The 21,095-nt window shown below is 49.1% G+C and overlaps 1 protein-coding gene across 1 annotated transcript in view; it reads right to left on the reverse strand.

The window, feature by feature from the left end:
• Epb41l3 (erythrocyte membrane protein band 4.1 like 3) overlaps positions 1 to 5,481 on the reverse strand; it is a 229,227-nt gene extending 223,746 nt beyond the window's left edge. Inside the window, exon 1 of the mRNA XM_063231935.1 lies at positions 5,185 to 5,481. The gene's annotated coding sequence lies outside the window, so the exon portion shown is untranslated. The remainder of the gene's footprint in view (positions 1 to 5,184) is intronic.
• Positions 5,482 to 21,095: the final 15,614 nt, after the last annotated feature.

Raw genomic sequence — 21,095 nt, forward strand, 5'->3', positions numbered from 1 at the left:
CACTATGTCTCAAAATAAAAATGATGCATAGAAAACAGCTTACTGCCAAAGCTCTGTGTTCTATCCCAGAGCACCTCCATCCCAGTGGACAGTAAATGTCAGGAGCAGAAAGAGCAGAAGGTTAATAGAGGCAGGTACTGGCGAGAGTGCAACAGGAGGTAACCTGAACCTGCAGACGTGCGAGGGTACCCCGGGCTCCAGACACAAATCTAAAGGAGGCAGAGCTCATCCCTCAGGAAGCAGGGCAGCATGTGGTTTGGCCCAGGGAGTGGTATAATCAAAGCAGCACTGGGAAAGGATATTAGCGTAATGGTCTACACGAGAGGTGACAGGGCCCAGGGTAGGGCAGATGGCAATATGATGGGAAAGAAGTGATCACGGGAGCCCCCATGGTACGGCCAGTGGCATTTCCATGCTGTGTCTATGCTGTTGTTACACCACAAGAAAAGGAAGGTGTGGAAACCAAGCCCTGGAGCGAGGCTTCTGGGGCGATGCTGGGTGGATGGAATGGACGGAGGAGAACTTCAGACGGGTTCTGCTCATGGCTCTGTTTTCAAGCTGGGTGCCCCATCCTCCAGCAGCTGGGCACACGGGAAGGTTCAGGGGTTCAGTCAGGACAGAACCAGTCACTGGGTGCCAGGAGCAGCCTTAACCTAAGAGCCAGGCCAGACGCCCTGTGTGTGTGGGGTGGGGGGCATGGTCTGTGGCCAGCGTCACCTGCGTTCATGGCGAGGACTCTGTCTGCGGACCTGGAGGCCACAGAGAGAACTCACACCAGGAGGGAGGGGTCAGGTTCTGGTCCACCTGCTTCCTGCCACACTAGAAATGGTAGCTCTCTCCTGCAACTCTCCAACCACGAGTTACCACACATCTATCTGCCCATGGATATCTTTCCTCCAGTCCCCATTGTGGTTCCTTCTTTATAACAGAAACCTCTGCTAATACCCCCTGCATCACATCCAATGCCACTGTCTCTGCTTTTATCCTGCAGAGAGGCTCACTCTCACATTGCACAGGATTCTGACACAGCGTCCCTTAAGCTACTGTGACTTCACTCCTTTTCAAAGAATATTGTCCCTGGCAGAGGCTTCAGCCCCTGAGACCCCGAGCAGGTCAGAACACATGCAGGCAGTCGGTCCAGCAGCCCGGCTGTCTCACCCACCATCCTCATAACACTAAATCCTCCCATGCTACTCAACCAGCATTAAGTACAACACAATAGTTCCTTCTCCAAGGCAGAGAGAGTGAGGTGGCCGGCTGGAGGTCTCCATTACAGTGCCTTCTGGCTCCTGGTCAAGTAACAAGTCACAAGCCATTGCTAGCACTGCCTGTAGCAAAACCTTCTGAAACTGCCTGAAGGAAAAGTCAGATTTGCAAGCATTTATTTTATTTGCTTACTTATTTTAAAATTGGCACACAATAGTCACACGGATGCACAGAGTGCAGTGTGGTATTTCGACACATGCACGCAACAGGCAGAGACCAAGTCAGAGTCAGCATGCCTCCTGCCTCACACGGTAATCATTCCTGGAATTAGAAACATTCAGACTCCTCTCTTCTAAGCATCTTGACATATACTACAGTCCTCTTGCTGGGCTAAGGAACACTAGCACTTCACTTTATGGTCTCATTTATTGTGGTGCCTGGATACCAGACCTTAACTGTCTATCTAATTGTACTTTTGGACACATTAATTAACCCCTCTCTGTCTTCTCTCCCTCTCAGGCTCTCCCCAGCTTCTGCTAACCATTCTCAGGACTAAACCCAGCACTAGGAACTAGATTCTTATTTTTCTAATATTTAAAAAAAATTTGAAATAGGATCTCACTAAGTAAGTTGCCCCAGGTTGGGCTCAAACTTAGTGATCCTCCTGCCTCAGCTTCCCGAAGTACCCAAGTGCTCTCTCCATTTATGAAATCAACTTTGTTAGCTTCCACAAATGAGAGAACATGCAATACCGGTGAAAGTTGTTTCTTCTTTCCCATTTATTTTTTGCTGTTCAGGATTAACTACCTCTAAGCTGGCAGACTGACTCTGCATTCTGCCTGTGCTCGGCCACGAGCCTCCCTTCCAAGTGTTTCAGATAACTCTGAAGCCATAAATTAATTCTCACAGAGCAGGAGGCAAAGATCATGATTCTCCTTACAGAAGAGCACCCCGCCCTCACCCCACTCCCTGGTTCTTTTTAATGAACCAGTCACAGTGGACCTGCCTGCACTTCTCATCCCACACACACCTTGCCCTGTGTCCCTTCTTGTGACTTTCTAGTTTCTTTTTCTTCCAGGCAAAGCCTGCCAAGGTTCCAAGCATCCTGTGGCAGCAAGCAGTTTGGGGTCCCAGGTAGAGAAAAGAGGCTGTAGCTCTTTGGTTTGCAGAAAAGGAGAAAAGCGAGGTTTGGCAGCTACTGCGGGTGCTCGGGGGTCAAAGGCTAAGACAGTGGTTGGCACTGGCAGGGTGGGGGGTGGCATACGGGGCAAGGAGGTGGCATGCAGACCTCTCCTTGGTCTGTTTGTCCAGCCCACCCTGGAGGCCTCGTTCTCCTCCTTGGAGCCTCGACCACAGGACATCCTTTGCACAGTTGCCCTCGAGGTGGGCTCACTGCTGGGGTTACTTTAACTTTCTTGTCCGCCCAGGCAACCACCCGCAAACTTTGGTGCTTTCTTCTCTGGGGCCCACAGATCACAAGAGCAGCCTCCCAGGGGCACAGACCCGCTGGACACAGCCCTGTGTTCTAGATCATCTAAAATGAAATCCAGTCCTGCTCTCTCGAAAGTGGTGAGAGGCCTATTTTTAAAGGCCTTCCTGGAAAGACTTTAACAGGCAACTGTGTCACTCTGTTATTCTTGAATGTCCTAGTGGCCTAAGTGCCTCCTCCTTTGAAGTAATTTCACCAATCAGAAAAAATTCAGATAGATACGTCAGCTAGCTGTGTGCATCAGCATTCAAAACCACTGGTACCGTTAGATGGATATTCTGATTGTTAATAACGACCCATCCTAGAACCTACCAAGTGATCTCGCAGGCCCCTGTTTTAACAAGCACCAGCCCCTCAATGGCGGGCACTTACTAAGTGCCAGGCCAGGAATAACAGAGTGAGGCAGACCGCGCTGCCCAAGGCATCTTGAAAAAGGCCGCGATGACCCCAAGGTCAGGAATCAGGGTCAGCGGCCGGGTGCGTGGTTTGGTGGTTATCTGTCCTCTCAGTACACAACGTGTTTCCCCTGGGGTCACCCGGGCTAAAAGCCTGTTGGATTTGGAAACTGGTGTTCCAGCGCGGAACCGAGACTGACCTCATGAGAAACGCCTGGTACCATCAGGGAGCACGGGTACCACGGCCGGTTCAAAACCAACCAGAACTCAAATGACTCCTTCCACGGAGTGAAGCCACGTGCACCGTGCTCCCACCCCTACCCGTCTCGTGGCCTGCAAGCTTTCAGCTTGGGGTGTGCAAAGCCTTCTAGGGGCCCCCAGTGATTGTCACAAGAAACCCACCCACGGGTCCCCCACTCCCACGGCCCCGCAGACTCTGCTAGACCAGATTAGAGTCGGTTCCTAGGCAAAGGGACTCAGATATAAACCACGATTAGATCTGGGCTTTACAGTGGTTTATACTTCCACGCGTTCCGTGGGTTACAGTGCTTGACTCTCTGGGACAGCGTTTCTGCCAATGCACTTCAGAGGGAACCGCGCGTGTCTCGGGTGGTGGAGGGCAGGCTCAGTGCGCAGCCCTGCGGAACGGGTCAGGGGTGTCGCCTCGCCGCGACCAGACCCCGGCGCTCTCCTTCTGTGGGTGCAGCCCTCGCACCCAGCTTTCCTGCGCGGCTCCTCCGCAGAGGGAAAGCGAAACCCCGGCCTCCGCGGAGGAGCGCGCGTCCGACCCCGCGGAGTGGTCCAGTTTCTGAGCCGCAGCTGGGCGCCGGGTCCTAACTTGAAGCGCAACTCCGGGGTCCCGGTCACCGCAACCTCGGGGGCGCCCAGCAGCCGCCGTTCCACCGCACCTCCCAGAGCCCCGCGTAGCTCTGCCGCCTGGACCCCGAGCAGGGAATCGGGACGCCTTGTTGGCTTCCAGGGGACGAGTTCCCGTCCCTGTCCACCTCCAGCCGAAGTCCTGATAGCCGAGCCACGGGGAGCCGGGCCCCTTCCCCAAGATTCCGAACTGCAGCCCGCTTCCTCCGGCCAGCGGTGCCCACCCCAGGCGCGCTAGGCTGAGGGCGGGCACTCGAGCAGCCTCGCGCAGGCGGCGAGGGGGCGCGGCCCTGCGGCTCGGCGGGGCAGAAGCGGGTTCCGCGCCGCGGCCTCCCGAGGGAGGACTGCACAGGCTCACACCGCGCGCTCCTACCCCTCCCCCGCCGAGAGCCTGAGCTTAGAGGTCGGGGCCACCGAATACCAGAAGGCAGGGGCCCAAAAGCCGAGACGCAGGCCCAGGTCCTGCCCCATCTCCAGGCTCGCGCCTTCCTTGGACTTCCACCCTAGACCACCCCGCTGCCCCAGGGCGAGCAAGGTCTGGCTTCCGAGATTCTGCTCAGTGCTGCAGGAGGGGGTGGAAGCCAGGGAGCACTAAAGAGCGAGTCCGCGCTTGGACCCTGCCCGCCTCGCCTCCTGTGCACAACTCGGCTGCCAGGGCCAGGAGCGGATCCAGGGGCGCCCCAGCTCGGCGAGGGCGGGGAAGGCAGTGACAGCAGCCACCACTGCGCGCGTTGGCCCTCGCACGGAGTCTCCGATTAGGCTGAGCCGCGGGCGCGCAGGGTGGCGGCGAGAGGGGTGGAGGAGGAGTTGCGGGAGCGGAGAGGGATGACGTCCTCCAGGGCCCCCCGCTCCACGGGACCGGAGATCCGCACGCTCGCCCGGCCCGGCGCGCCTTTCGCTGGGGTGGGAATATCAGCGCGCCGCCGGCTCCCGCCGCGGCCCCAGCCCGGCGCGCTGGGGTCATCCGACCAGGTCCAGCCGGAGCGCCAGCTCTCCTCGGCTGCCTGGAGCCGCCTCTCCTCCAGCCCCTCGCCTCGGGGCGCCCGCCCAGGAGACCTCGCCGATATCAGCCTCGCCCCTTCCTCGCTCGACCTCGAGCCAAGGACAGGCGCCCGCGCCCGGTCTCTGCCCACGGGCGTCCCCAGAGCCGCGGCCTGAGTCCCGCGGCCGAGGAAGAGGATGCGCCCCGGGAAGAAAGGCGCTCGCTCGCTCGCTCACCTGGGTCTCAGGAGCCTCCCTCGCCGGCGCCTCCCGGAGCCTGTTCCCCGATCCCAGGCACAACCCTCCTCCGAGAAGAAAAAATAAAAAGTAGCGCAAGGACAGTCAGGCAGCGTTGCGCCGAAGTCCCCGCGCGGCGGCTCGTTCCCTCAGATTCTCCCGGGCCCGGGCGCGCAGTGGGCGGCAGGAAAGGGCTCCCGGAGGAGGCGAGGGGCCGCCAGACCCGGACTCTCCTCCCGCAGCGGTATCTCCAAGTTGCCACCTGCAGCGCGCGTCGGGCGCCTGTCACAGCCCGCGCCGCGCGGCCCGCGCCGGCCCGCCCCGGCCCGCCTTCGGGTGCGCTCGTTGGCTGCGCCCCGCGCCCGGGCGGTCCTTGCGCTCGGTCCCGCCCCGACTCTGCCTTCACCACGCTGGCCGGAGTGCGAGTCTCAGCCCAGGCCAGGCCTGAGTTTTATAGCCTGCAGGCTCTGCGTGTCAGGGAGAATAGATGCACACACACACACACACACACACACACACACACACACACACACACACGAGGAGGGAGGACCTGGAAGAAGGACAGAGGCAGGCCATGAGAAAGGACTTTGTTTCCTGAAGGGATCTGTCTTCTGTCTTGTCTTTTTTTTTGGCTGCTCTCACCTTGTTGCAGCTACTGAAAAGAGTTAACGTTAATGTCAGGGTCATCGCAGCAAAGTGGTCAGCAGGTGGCCCCGAAACCGCCTTGGGGTGGGGGTGGGCTCTTGTGAGTTTCACCCAACTTCCCTTGAGGCTCCAAAAGCCAGGTAGCCCCGAGTGGCCTGCCCCTCTGCTCCAGCCTGTGCTGCTACAGCAGGGGATCCTCAGGTCCCTGCACCTGCAAAGCTATCCCCCCTCCTACCTTTCCAGCTGGATGGCCCAGCGGGTCAACCTTGGGCTGCCGGGTTCCAGGCCCTGCACTGTTCACATAAATGGGCCTGGTAAACGTGCTATGCTTGGCCCAGCTCTTGGGCTTCCTAAGGAAAGGAGGGAAAACTCATTTTTGCCATTCATCTCTACCCCAAAGACCTGTGCAAGCTCCAGAGGGGAATCAAGGGGCATTCTCTCAGCAGCTGGTGGGATTTCTGGAAAAAAGATTTGGTCAAGCCTTGGGGGAAGAGCTGTGAAAATCTCCCAAACCTGAGGCTGGAGAGCCGTTTGATCAGCCAGCAACACCTGGCCCCTGAGTACAGCTATGTGAAAGTGGTACCTTGCCAAAGGCCTGTCAGTTTAGTAAGGTTTCAAAATTAACTGTCGGAATAGCACATTTTACAGCCCATGAGGAAAATGTCTGTTTTGAGAGTGCAGTGTGGCACTGTTAAGTGTGTCTCAAATGTGTACACACTCATGCAGGTGGGCTGTGCTCTGTGGAGTGAGGCTCAGGGAAGGGCTTTGGGAAGGGAACTCCAGAGTGCTCCTGATAAGGGCATTTTAAAGACAGGCAGCCACTTCCTGTGGATATTGCTAAGTCACTTGGAGAGCTGCTTTCCAGCACGGGTCAGTTCCCTGCATTTTGAGGGAACCAGAGAGGAGTGTTTCAGGCCTCCAGGGCAAGGGCTTGCTGAGTGAGTTGCACTTTGACCTGAATTGGTGAAGTGGAGTAGAAGATAGGTGTGGCTGACTCAAGTTGGAGTCCAGGTTGACTGAATGAATACCTGGTAAAACATGGAGTGGGCAGGAAGCTAGCACAGCAGTGACCCTTGAAGCAGATATGTGTCTCAGGTGTTGACAGCCGATGGGGTGTGAGGTGATAAGATGTGTTATCTAGAATACTGATCTTACCATAGAAGCCATGAAAACACTGTTCTTCATATTACAGAGGGACATTAAAGACCAATATAAAAGAGACAGGATGCTGTAGGAAAGAAGACGAGGAGGAGGAGGAGGAAGAGAAGAGAAAGCAGAGCATCTGTTGGCAGTGCAGAGGTTACAGACCCTAGAGCTTTGTGACTCCTGAAGCTGAGAAGGAGACAAAGGGAGTATTTTGGAATCACAGGAAGTGTAGAATGGGGGGCTTGGGGTGGCTTGTGGAGCCCCAGAGAAGGTACTGAGCCTTCACTCCAACCATGCTCACCTTTGGGCACAATTTGCTAGATTTGCATGGGGGACACATCACTAAGTTTTATTTGATTTATGGAAAGGGGTTCAGGGTAAGTGCGGACAGTGCTTTGGTGAGGATTCATTTTGGTGCACTTGCAGTGCTCTGTAAACAGCATGCAAGAGATGGTAGCCATATTATAAATAGAGTTTAAAAGGGCCCCCAAAGTCCCCTGTGACTTCTGCTTTGTGTCACCGGTAGAGCCCATCCAGTGCCCACCCCGACAGTAGGTTCTTGCGATGAAGACCTCACTACCCCGAGGGGTACAATAGGGGTCTCTAGTAGAAGGGGAAAACTGTGTCAAGACCTTTCTTACCTTTTGGCTTTGGCTCTATGCTTGGGGATCACCCAGACCTACGAAGGTCACATCATGGGAAGGAGACCCTGGCGGATTGTTGGAGACAACAGACAGCCTGGGTGGGGGGTGGGCTCTCTGTTGCTGTTAAAGGTACAGTGTCTTGCCCTCAGGGCCTCTCCTCATGTGACAGGCTTGCACAGCCCCTGTCATCTCCTGACTCTGACCTTTGACCTCCTTAGAATGTGCACATGGACTCTCAGCCCCCAGCCACACAGCGTAGCGCCTCTCTGGCACACCCCACTGTGCATACATCCTGTAGTGACACACACCATCTAAGCAGATAGGGGCAACACGGCATGCTGTCCCTCAGCTCTGAGTAACCTCCTCTGAAGTGCCTAAGGCCCCGTGTCCCTAACTTTGTGGTTCTTGTTTTATTTTTCAGTGTTTTGTTACCTGTAAAAGAAATAGAGACTAAAGGACTAATGAAGTCCTTTTTAAACAATGTATTTTGAAGCAATTTCAAACTTACAAAAATAAGAGACACGATATAAAGAAATTCTATGTCCTACTTTAATCAACTATTATTATTTTGCCTCTGATATCTCAGTAGATACAGATATAGGTAGAGAGAGGTAGACAGCTAGATAGAGGTAAGTAGATAGATATTGATGATCAACATCCTCTTTCTGGACCATTTAAGAACAAATGTAAACATCCCCCTTATCTGCTCCAGAATATACATTTTCCCCAAATTGTACTCCTGACAAGAAGAATAGAACACTGAGATAACACCAACAACCAGCCAGTAGGATTGATTCAGATTTTGCTGTTTCTCCAAAATGTGTTTTCTTCCTTTCTGGTCCACAATCTATTGTTGGCTCATGGATTAGATTTAGTTGACATGCCCCTTTATTCTCTTTCAATCTGTAACTTCGGTTCAGTCTCTCACCGTCCTTCGTGACCTTGACATCTGTCCTTCTCCTTCAGTGTAAGCCCAGATGATGTCCTCCTGGCTGACCTGGGATGTCCATCTGTCAGAAATACCAAAGAGTGCATGGCATTCTGAGGTTCCTGATGTTCTTCACTCCCATTCTTGTGACCGTAACCTTGATCGTCTGGTGTGGTAGGTGAGGGCATCCTCTGTTGTAGAATTAAAGGAACCATTTCCCCCCATTGTCACGAAGTATTTGTAGGATACATTGAAAAGTCACAAGTAGCGGGTCCTTCTTTGGTCTTCACCCAGCCATTTTTAGGGCCCCACCGTGACTCTGCCTGAACCAGCCACCACTGTGACGGTGCCACATGGCAGCTGTCTGCTTGTATGACTTAGGCATTTGTTAGTTGTCTGTTTCCTGTAAAGATTTTCCCTCTCCCCACATTTATTTTCTTGTTCCAATACAGATTCCCATTTCATTCAATAAGTTGCGTTCTGTTACTTTCATTACTTACTTTGATGTCCAAATCACCCCAGATTTTGTCAGTGGGTGCCTCTCGGGTGCTTGGGTTACTCTGACACGCCTGCATCATTCCTTGAGCATGCTCTATATTCTGGCCCCCAGCATGTTCCAGGCTCACTGTGTACTTCCTTCACCCCAGTCTGGGATAAGCCCTCTCTTCAAGGAACCAAGGACCCTTCTGGGGAGGTTGGCATTGACACAGGACACCTGGAGTGTGCTGTAATCACTGCTACCACACTGTCATCACCTCTTGGCCTTCTTGGTGGACAGAGCGGGGAATAAGGTTCATGTTCACGCAGCCTTGTGTACACATTCACATTTATTTCTATATGTGTGCACATCACTATCCATTTATGAGTATATGCCTACCTCTGTATGGTGAGCTGACACCAATTCCTCTGATTCTACACTAGGACATCAGGGTTCTCCCCACCTTCCCGCATGTCTTTATTTGTAAATCCTGTCTCTAGAGACAACCCTGACTCCCATGAGCCTCAGTGCATTCACTTCCGCGCTCCATCTGGCTGGTGGAGCAGTCTTCTGACCCGGTCAGCCACTTCCTTTTTCTTGCACAGGCTGATGCTCCTTGGCCCTCTCATCCCCTGCCCACCTGGAACCCATCACAACTTCAGCCCTCTTCTCGTCCTGGTTCTGCTGCCGCCCCCTCAGCTCCTGCCCACCCCTTGTTGATGGAAGGACTTTTCTGTCCTTGGAGTTGTTCAGATCACAATCCCATACCCATCCTTGCTGCCCGCTCTGCAGCCAGATCTGTCTGCTGTACTGTCACGTGGGTCCCAAGCTCAACTCCTTCCCACCACCCCCACCTGTCTGGTTTAGCAGAACATGACTTCCTGTCCCAACTACCGCAGTCACCTCCTGCAGACAGCCCTGGGCCCACCTTCCTTCCTCACTGTCCTGGACACGGTTGGCAGCCGGACACTGGAAATGAGACAATGTATGAAACATAACTTGCCGTTCCACTTCCTCGCCCTGTGGCTTCCACCCCCTTCTGACGAAAGCCCGGCCCTCACAGCGCTGATCCCTGTGGTCAGTGCCTGCTTGACCTTGCCTTCTGTAGCTCGGGGGCCCTCCAGACACACTGGCCTTCATGCTCAGCCTTCTAGCGGTGCCCTCATGGCCTTCAGGACTTCACCTGCATGTCTTCCATAGCGCTTCTGTGGACACCACGCTGAGTATCGCCCTGCCCCCTGCACCCTGCCTTTTCCCCTCACTCTAAGGTGTGAGTTACAATCCAAAGCACTGTGTTGTTTTTACCCATCTCTACTTGCAGCCTTCCTTCCTCTCCCTTTTTTATTTAAACCCAAGAAAGCAGCGGAGATCTTAGCCTGCATTGTTGATTGATAAATCCCCGGTGCTTAGCGCATAGCTGAGCTCAGTAGACAACAGACTCTCAATAAATATCGGTCAAGGGAATGGCTGAAACTGCAGAAGCTCACCTGTAGATGACTGCAGGGATACTTACGTGCTGGGGTAGCTGGGGTGACTGAGGGACTTGAAACCGAATGATGTTAATCTGACGTAGTGCATAGAGAGAGGCATCCTGTGCATGTCTAAGACAGAGTGTGCTAAGAGGCCACAGAAATGTGAGGACACAGAAAAGACCATGTGTTTGTGACTGTGAACTAAAGCCACAGAGTGCCGATCCATACTGACTAAGGATGCTTATATCCGCAGGCATTAAAATTAAAAGTCCTAAACATGTTTTCAGACATGGTCTCTAATAGCATGTATTCCACTAAAAGATTTTGGATGTATTTTTCTCGTACGAAAACAGAAGTCTCCTGGAGTAAACTCATTTCAAATATATTTCAAATTTTGTGCTTCTTTTTCTGTCTTTTAGGGTGCCATTCAGCCCATAAGGGAAATAAAACTCCTTGTCATATTATTAAAATGTATGACTTGGTCCTTTAGCAGCTAAAAGTGTATGACTTGGTCCTTTAGCAGCTAAAAGCTCTTAGAAAACATTTGCACAAGAGGAAGTGGAAAGGCATACACATTGGGCAAATTTTGAGCAATGATTGGTCACCGGATTTTAATGTCCCTTATTCTGCATACTTTAGAGAGCCCTGAGCACACACTGGAGGGCTGTTTGGGAAGCAGGTTTCCCTGACACCGACCCTACTGTTATTTAAGGCCGGTCCTCGGTGACAGTTCTTAAGACAGCAATTTGTATTTAGAATTGCAATGGTCACTGCTTTTATTTTCTATACATCACCTTACACAGAGATATATTTCAACAAAACCTGGTGATTCAGGTAAAAGGACATTCGATAGAAGTTTTCTCTATCCCTATCTTTTCAAGGTTTCCAGCACTTCCTTAATGGGATGATGAGATGATTGGGCAGCGGATTATCTCTCTTAAATAAGCACAGCCTTCAAGATGAATTTTGGATTCTGCGAAAATATCTGTGTGGTTTACGCATTAAGCATCTCTTGAAAGGAAGACTTTTCCGTGTTTTCTCAAAGGAGCCATCGTGGCTAAGTCAGTGGCTGGTGGAGCTCATTGCTGGTCCCTGTGCCCATCCCTGCATAACCGGAGACCTGTCTTTGCAGCATAAATCTCTTCCCCCAGCTGCTGCTCCGCTGATGAAAACTTCAAAATGTTAAGCCAAAAGTCAAAGTTACGGTTTAGGAAATGCCTCATAGGTTCTTTTCTGGTACTGTCCTTTTGCTAGCCATGTGCTCTCAGCTGGACCTCTCCAAATTTTGATTCCCTTATTAAACTATGAGCATAGGCAAGTGTAAAGGAAACAATGCCCTGACAGATTCTTGGAGACTGTGTGGTTTCCTGTCTTCCTGCTCTGGAGGCCACTTATGCTGTTTAAGGGCAGACTTTTTGAAATCCTGTTGGTATAAAACCTGTGCCTTTCCCGCTTCCTCCTCCTCTTCCTCCTGCTTCCTTACAACCAGATGATCCTACCCTGCTTCCCCACTAAGCAAAGTCTTACCTTCACACTTAAAGTTTGAATCCATAGTGATTCCCTTCACCTCTAGAAGCTGTTGGGTTTGGCAAGGCCTGAATAGCTCTAGAATTTTTTTAAGTCTTCAAATTTTAATTAAAAAAAATCTTATCAAGTTGCTGATCGTGGAGAGTTCCAGAGTCAGCCTTGCCCTTTGCAGCAGCAGCTGATCGATAAACCTTGCCCTTAACTGCAGCTGATAAAGTCAGTGGGAGACCGAGTGCTCCTGGTCTCCTTGTCCTTTGTGGGGCACCTGCCTCTCCAGAGGGCCCAGGAGAACGGTTAGGGGGAGGGGCTTTCCCAGGCAGCAGCACATGCAGACTCAGCAGTAAGCTGAGCTCAGTCCTCCAAAAGCAATTTTGGTGCCAAATTCTACAAAGCAAGTTTTCCAGATATAAGATAGGATGAGTCCAATGCTGGCAGCTGATGGCATCTGTATACCTCCTCCAGGGCTGATAACTGGTCTCAAGTCTTACTAATCTGAGCTTTCTTTTCTTTCAAAACTGCAGTCCATGAGACCCAAGTAGGATAGCTGGTTAGTGACATCGATTTTCATGATAGTTTCATTTTATTTTTACCAGAAGAGGCAGCTGTTTGTCCTCTTCTCTTCTAAAGCAGGAAAACACTTTCTTCAATTAATGTGGGCTCTCTGGGCATAAACCTCATCTATTTTTGGTGAAGTGATGGATGATGACCACAGGTTCTGTTGTTCTCAGGGCTGAAGGGCTGTCTTTACTGGAGATAAGGACAAGCCAGCCCTTCCAGAAGAAGACACTCATACAGGTGGATAGCAGGGGTGTAAGGTCCCAGCACACATCAGATCCTTCAGAACCCTGGACTTATTCCTCGGGTGCCACCTGATCTAACAGCGCTGATCATGCATGGCCAGGGGGCAGCTTTGACCGCTCTCAGGAATCCTTCCTGGCTAGTGGCTCCTACATGTATTTACAGCAGCCAATGGTGAGTTCCTTTTGACTGGTATTATGTTTCATGACGACAGGAAGGAAGAGTTCCTCAAAACCGATGAAGCTCCTGAATAGGACTTTTTCAGTAGAGTTGATACTTTGCGGATCTAAAATGGTCACTCTGCAGGGCGTGGCCTCCTGACACATCTGCGAAGTGCCCTCAGGAGACCCCGCAGGGTGGCTTGGGTCAAGGCGAGTGCCTGGCCACTGTCCCGGGTGACAGAATCTCTGATGTTGACTGCTTGCTACCTTGACCTCGCCAGTCTCTGTCTCTGGTCTGATCTCTTCTCTGCTCATTTCTCACTGAGGGGTGCACTGCAGACAGCGAGACCATCCATGGGGCCAGGGCCCATCAGAACCTGGCAACCCAAGGGTCTCGGTTACTTGTCTCCCATTTCTGGGACAAAATATGCAGCACCTAAAATGAAGAAAGGAAAGGTTTATTTAGCTTACAGTTTAAATTTCTGATAGTTATCTAATCTTTCCTTTTATTTATTTATTTTAATTTGTGCATGTTTGAGGTACATAATGAATACATTCATCATGAGGAGTCCGTGCATTTACAGGACAAATCTTAGTTCCAATCTTAGTACTTTTTGCATTCCCTTTCCCTCTCCCTCCCTCCTTCTCTCCCCTTTCCTTCTGCAAAAGATCTACTTCCCTATGCCTATTATTTGTTTGTTTCTTTGTTTGAGGCAGGGTCTCACTATGAAGCGCAGATTGGCCTTGAACTTTACCTGTCTCTTATTTTGCTTTTTATTTTATACTTAGGATTTCTCATATAGGGAAAACAGAGTGACATTTAAGCTTGTGTGTCTGATTTGTCTCACTTGGCGTTGTGGATTCAAGGTGCTCTCTTCTACCCGAAGCTTCTCCCACGCTCTTGCCTCACCTCTGCACCTTCCTGTGCCCGGATGCAGCTCTCAAGGCCCAGATGAAGCCTGGCTTTCTCAGGAGGCCCTGTGTACTTTCTGGCACCTCTCAATTTCAGAGAATCCTGACGTGCCTCCTGTGTATGCCCTCTCTCGCAGCCCAGCGCTGATGGTTGTGTATTTGTTGGTTTACAACATTTCTGACATGGACAATCAGCGTTTGTCCCCTTGGTCTAGAACACACAGGTGGCGCTGACCCTAGAGAGACAGGGGCAGGTTATGGTTTATGGCACCAGCACTGTGGCCCACCACCTGGGTTAAATTCCACCTCTGTCCTTGTGACCTAGGGCAGGTGACCTAACATTGGTGTCTGACAACTTCCTTGTCAGCAAAGAGGGGTCACTGAAGTGTCGTCACCACTGGGTTTCCTCTGCTATCAGGCGGTGACACATCTGTCCCCCTCCACATGGGAAACTGTGAGGTTTCACTTAGTTAAAATGTCAGAGGCTCGGGAAAGGGCTGCACACACCTGTACAATGCTCTCTCTTATTTTAGCAGACGTTCTCTCAATCAATAAATTTTTTGATTGAAAGAATAAATAAATGTTGCTTTGTTCACAGATTCCTTTCACATTTTGCATACTTCTTCCTTGATTTAAACTCTATAATATTGATAGAGAGAAAACTTCCAGTTAACCAAATTAGTAAAGAATTAAAACTATCCCTTCATCAGGAAAGATATGACACCAAAGACTACCAAATGGACAATAATATCAACCCAGGGTTGGGGTGGTTGATTATGTGACATTTTTTTTGATGCTTTCTCTGCCTTTTTGTCACAATCCTGGCTCAATCCCACTCCAGATTTCATATTTTGTTAATAAAAAAGGAGGAAGGAGAACAAGGTGTAGAAGATCCCTATTAACAGAGACAAGAACTATTTTCTTATCTTTTTTCCTATCATCAAAATGTATTTGTTAGAATCATTGTCATGGAGAAAACCAGTGAGAGGGTCGCCGGTTTGTTTTAAGGGAGTTGGGAAAAATTAGCTAAAGTAATGTTGGGACCTATATTTTTTATCTCTTTTTTCTTTAAGTGAATGAATTCCCTGCGTGAATGCAGGGAACAGTGAGGCGGAGTGTGGGAGTGTGGTTTCTCCTCAGAGCTTCCCACTCGTGGCTGCGGTCATGTCTCCATGGGTATTTTCTATAACTAGCTCCTCATCCATTAAAATACTTTTACCATTACATAGTTCACGAGTTTTGGAAAAATCACTGAGACCTCTATGGAAAGACAGCCAGTCCTGCTGGGTGGCTTCTCTAATACGACCCTGTGACTAAGTTGGATGTATAATTATTTACTTTGGACCCGGGCACAACAATTGAGAAATTTTCTAATGGCATTAGATAGTTGTGAGGTTCTGTTCTGGATAGTTCTGGCTTTTCATTTGTTTGCTAGTTTATAAGAGGTATACACCCAGGTACTTGAGCTCCACTCTGAGCATTTAAGAAAAATGACCTATGCCTTATCGTGCCAAGTTTCCAATTTGTCTCAGGGCAGGAGTTAGTTGCCTGCTTTACTGGGTTTTGAAAAGGCTTTTGTACATAAAATTATACCTTAATTTAGTGAATCAAACCCACACCTATTTTAGTATAAAGACTGGAACATAATTAATGTCCTAAGTTGTTGGCTGATTTACCCTTGGCAGACTAAATTTAGGTGTATGGAAGCATTTTGTATCAAAGGCAATTTTATTCACTAAGTTCCATTTTTTAGAATTTAAAATTAGCCTATATATCTTTTCATGTCTTTCCAATCTCACATCCAGCTTATCACACTGGTGATAAATTTAATTAACTGCTTTTAATTTTTAACATTTTCACACTTGTACATATATGTGTATTGTTTTCACATATTAAGTATTGTGGAAATCTTGCCATTCTAAAAATACAAGTTTTACCTAAAAAAGAAAATCTAAAATAAACCAACCAACTAACCAACAAAAACCCACTCCTGGTTCTTAGACAGTGTATTTCTCCAAGGCTCAAGGTCTAGAGTCCCGTTTCCACAAGCTGATATTCAGCTAGAAGCCCAGGCAGCCATAGTGATTTCCCATTAAATAAGAGAGACGAGTAGCAGTCATGGACTTTTAGGCTATATAAGTAACTGCCCAGTAAAATGAGGGTACTGTAGGATGGGGAAGTCTTCCGTTTATCATTTGATTGTTTGTACAGCAACCACAGATGCAGTGATTAAAACAATCTTTGCACTAAAAGTACAGGTCTGTGTCCACTTCACTGCCCGAGTGAGCTGTGTCGCCTGCTGGGATGAGGGCTCAGCCCAGACTCAGCGCATTCTACCTGCCTGGCTCTGGGAGTGACCTTGATTCAGGCAGCTCAGAGCAAGGTCGATGTGCTTTTTCTGTGTGGCTTGCACTGTTTCACTGAGGCATCACAGACAGTGTGTTTAAGCAGGTACATTTGTATTGTGGCATAATACTCATAACATCAAGTTTACTTTCTTAATCCCTGGAGGTGTACAGCTGTATGGCCCGAGGTAGATCCATGACAATGTGTTTGGGGCTTTTTGCATGATCAGGAAGGTAAGCTCTACTGAGAGCTTCTTTTGGTGGGTGCCTTCTCTGTCCAGCAGGAAGTGACAATAATATACAGACAGAAGCAGTGGGAAAGTCTTGAAATTTCATTCTGCATAAGTCACTTTCTGATATCATCTGGGGTTATGGATAAGGCAATTTTGATATGGTTGGCTGTTACTAAGAAACGTAGAGCTGTGTGGGAAACTGCCAGTATTAAAAACATTGATGGAGACCAGGTAAGTCTTCACAGAATGTGACCTTTCCAGGTAAACATTCCAGGTAGACATTCCAGACTTTCCAGGTAGACAGTTCATTTCTCTCTTAAAGTCCCCAGAGCCCCAAGCAGTGGAGGATATGGAGGCTGCTTCTTACGGTGTCAGATAACTGCAACTCTAGTTGTAAACATAGCCACTGAGACAAGAGTATTGTCATGTGTGTCCTCAGATAATCTGCCAGGTGAGTGCTTTGCAAGGCACACCGTGAAGCAGCTGAGACTGAACTTGTAACTATTCCCAGAGCATCCAGAGCTAGCATGAGCCATGGACTCTGTGTGAAGCCATTGAACATCACATCTGTCACTGGGAGCAAGAGGACCAGGGAATCTCCTTGCACTTTTGTGTGGCCAGAGGTGACCAGCTGGGAAAGCCAGCAGTTCAAACGTCATCTGGCTTGGGTTCCTCAGGCCTGGGTTCCTCAGGCCGACCCTTCACTCTGCTGTGTGTTGGCTCTCCGTGAGTGTTCAGATCATGAATGGACTTTGCTGACTGTCTCCATCTCTTTCTCTTTAATGCGTGCAGAGGACCTGTGGGACGTGTGTCCAACCTGATTCATTTGGAACCACCTATGGGAACACTGGAGCTCTCGCCATGCTCAGCACTCCACCTGTGGTGCCTCCCTGCTGAGTAGTTCATGAGGTCCTAATTCCAAATTAGTGAGTAGGACTTGTAGTAACATCCCTGAGAGAATTTGTTTTCCTGATCTTTGAACATTATGCTATGACCCGAGTATTTCCCCCTCCTTCCTCGTCTAGGTTGGACTCAGGTGGTGATAGGAGGAAGGGTGGCATTTGAGTGGTCACTAGGTGACAGGGAGTAGAGCCCTTATAAATGTGATTAGTGCCCTTCTAAAAGACCCCTGAGGGAGCTTCCTGGTGCCATTGGACGCTTGGTAACACAGACAAGATGCCACCTATGAAAAACTGGTCCTCAGCAGATACTGAGTCTGCCGGTACCTGGATCTTGGATGTTTTGCCTCCAGAACTTGGAGGAGCACGTATTGGTTGTTTATAACCCTCTTTGTATGTGTTAAATAGTTATGGAGACATACTCTTAAAAATGTGGGGGGATGGAGGGACAGCCTAACTTGGCCACACAGCACACCGAGCACCACCTTCATCCCTTGAGACCTGGCCTGGGCACATGGGACCTGGACTGTTGGCCCAGGAAAAAAATCTGAGCTCAAAGCATGGTTTTTTACCGAGCCTAAGTCATTTCATACTGTGTTAAAAGTTGAAAAATCCTTAGTCACACCATTGTAAGTCAGGGACTCTGTACTTAACCTTGTTTGTGTTAATACATTTGCATATTGTTACTAATAACAATTTCCCAATGAAAAAATGTGGAGGGATTTCAAGAGCTTCTGTATATGGTATTATATCAGCCCATATCACACTAGAGAATGAAAAAGAAAAAATAAAAATATCAAAATACAAACTGTTCAAGCAAAGATGTCATCTGGCTTTGGGGAATATCATTGTGTAGTCACAAGGAAATGTGAATGCAAAAGATAATCCTGCCTTAATTGCATGGTGGAGAATAGTTTTATCTTTATAGATCCGCTGATTGGGTCTCACCTCTGTCCCACATTCCCAGGGTTACACTTTGAAAACCACTCACTAATACCCTTTATACTCTTTAAAATATTATTATTCACTCATCTGTTGATGAATATCCCCCAGGTTTATCTGCTATGCATTGTGCTGCTGTAAACATGGCTATGCGTGGGTCACTGTGATAAGCTGCCTTCAACTCTTTCAGGAAGATGCCTAGAAGCGGAATAGCTGGGTCCTGTGGAATCGCTATTCTTTGTTTATTTTTTGAGGAATCTGTAAAGTGGTTTCCATAGTGATTTAACAAGTTTATCTTCCCACCAACAGTGTAGAAATGTTCCTGTCTCCTAAAGCCTCACCAGCATTTGTTATTATTTGATTTCTATACACAAAAGAGCACTACTCTGCCATAAAGAATGATACATTTGAGGCATTCATAGGTAAACTCACATACCTGAGACCGTAATATTAAATACATGAAGTGAAATAAATCAGACATGCAGGCTTACTATCATATGGTTTCTCTTAGATGAGAAATAAAATATAAATAAAGAGCAAATAAAAGATAGACAATAGGAAGTAGGGAAATATTTTTCAAATCAGAAAGGGAATAAGAGATATAAGCAGAGGAGAGATGGGTAAAAAAGGAATTGAAGGAAAAAATGGAAACAGGACTTTTGCAAAGGGCAGGGGACACAAAGGACCCGCGGTGTTCCATCTGTGTACTAACTCCTGATGATAAACGGAGCCATGTTGTACTGCAATCATGGGCTAATGCAACATTTAAAATAAGTGAAATTGTTGTTCAATCCAATAATAAAATGCACCACAAAAATAAGTTGATGTTTGTCAAACATGACAATGAGAAGGGCAGTGCTAAGAAGAACCACATTTGTGCTTTAAAAAACATTACTACTGCATGGAATCCAAAGGACACATGTGAGGAAAAATATTTAGTAACATTCTGCTCCACTTGATGTGTAGGTGGGAAAGGTGCTTAGAAAAGGAAGTTTTTCCCCACAAAGATACTTTTCTCAGAGTCTCGGTGTCTATTTTTTCCTCCCTCCTACGTCTCACGAAGTTAGTATTCTGTCAAGACGGGAGTCTTCAGTTGTGGTGGAAGGTGGTATAGAAATAGCAGATCAGAGAGTACGTGAGGCTGTCTCTGCTTTTTCTGGCATTGTGTAGAGGTTTGGTTAATGGGCTGTGTGGATATTTGAGCCCAATGACATGGAACAAAAATAAGAGAAAACGTTTGTCCCTTAGTCATTTTGCAGGGGACACAGGGAGAGGGGTGTTGAGAGAGTCTCAGGAGAATGCCATGGGAGATGCTGGAGACCTCAGAGCAAAGCCGTGGAGACAGAGGAGGGACTGACAGCAACCACAACAGCCACACAACATCATCAACAACAGCAGCAGCAAGGATGGCTCACGGGGATAGAAATGCACGGATCCGTACTCAGACACAGTGGGTGCATAACAGGGAGTGGCCATCAGCGGTATAGGTAAGAAGAAGCTCAGGGCAGGGGCGGGGGCAGAGTGGAGAAGTTCGGTGGCTGTGACTTCTGCTCCTCCCTGTGTAAATCTGGCCCGCTTGTCCCAGCCTTGGAACATCCAGTATTTGGGAACCGTATTCTAGTACTGTACCTGCTTTGCTGGTGAGTGCAAAGAATAGAGATATGATTTCTCGGGCATGGTAGTTGCTTAACAGGTGATAGCAGCGAAGTCACATAGTGACAAGGACACTGCTCCTCACTGATGTCCAGAAGTCTAAGAGTTGGGGAAATTCCAACACTGGACCCTCAACTTAGCCTTGGTCACCAAGAGGACCCCCTGGCCCGCAGGTTCTTGCAGAGGCCTGCACAGACATCACAACGCAGCATCAGAGGGGTCCTGGTGGGCCTCCTTTCCTGAAAGATACACAAGCCTGATGCGTGGTGCTGTAGCATCCTCCCTCACCAAGTAGTCACTACAAGCATCTCGCCTTCCACTCACAGTGGAACAGGGCTGCCTATCCCCAGCACTGTGCACCAAGAGCTGCAGAAAGCAGGCCTTCCAGGCGGGTTTCACCTCCCTTGCAGGCTTGTTGCGTACTGAAGCTCGTGGGCTAACGTTTCCCATGAGTCACTCCCAGCCGCAGCAGTGCCTAGACAATCCCTGACTTATTTATTCAGAACGTGTGACTTCTTCCTTCCCAGCCATCTTCTCTTCTGTTCTTTGAACTTTCCCCAGATATCTGTTTTGTCACCACTGGCAAATTTCACTTAGGTGTTATTTCCTCTACCTTCTAATCATTAACCAGGGTGTAAAACACAAGGGGGAGGACAGAAAAAAAATGAGAAGTGTTTCAGAAGTTTATGATAACATAAGAGTGCATTTGAAGGTGCGAAAATGACATCTAAGATAAAGGAGGACAAAGCTTAGTAATGGGATTCTCTGTGCTCACCCGCCAAGGTGATTATTCTGAAGAATGAAGGACTAAAATGTTTAGAGGAAAAGAGTGACTTGTAAGCATTACATTTTTTGGTAGAATTGGCCAGGGTGTATATTGTTACCCTTTATTTTTCTACATATACTCCTGGATTTCCAAGTACCCGAGGGGTGGGGGCTCATTGGAGTGAAGAGAGGCACGGGAAGGGGGTAGGGGGTGACAGTCACCCCTTTCTTCATTCACCAGGACATAGTGGGACCATTGATTCTCTCCTGGGCTGCAAGACAGAGGATTCTGGAAACTCCCAGCTTCACCAGGGCTGCCAATGGGGACACATTAACTGCCCAGAGGTCCTTTGCAGTTAGAAC

This window comes from Cavia porcellus, unplaced genomic scaffold, assembly GCF_034190915.1.
Source record: "Cavia porcellus strain 051 isolate PalLab524CR breed Dunkin Hartley unplaced genomic scaffold, mCavPor4.1 scaffold_20, whole genome shotgun sequence".
NCBI classification, from domain to species: Eukaryota; Metazoa; Chordata; class Mammalia; order Rodentia; family Caviidae; genus Cavia; species Cavia porcellus.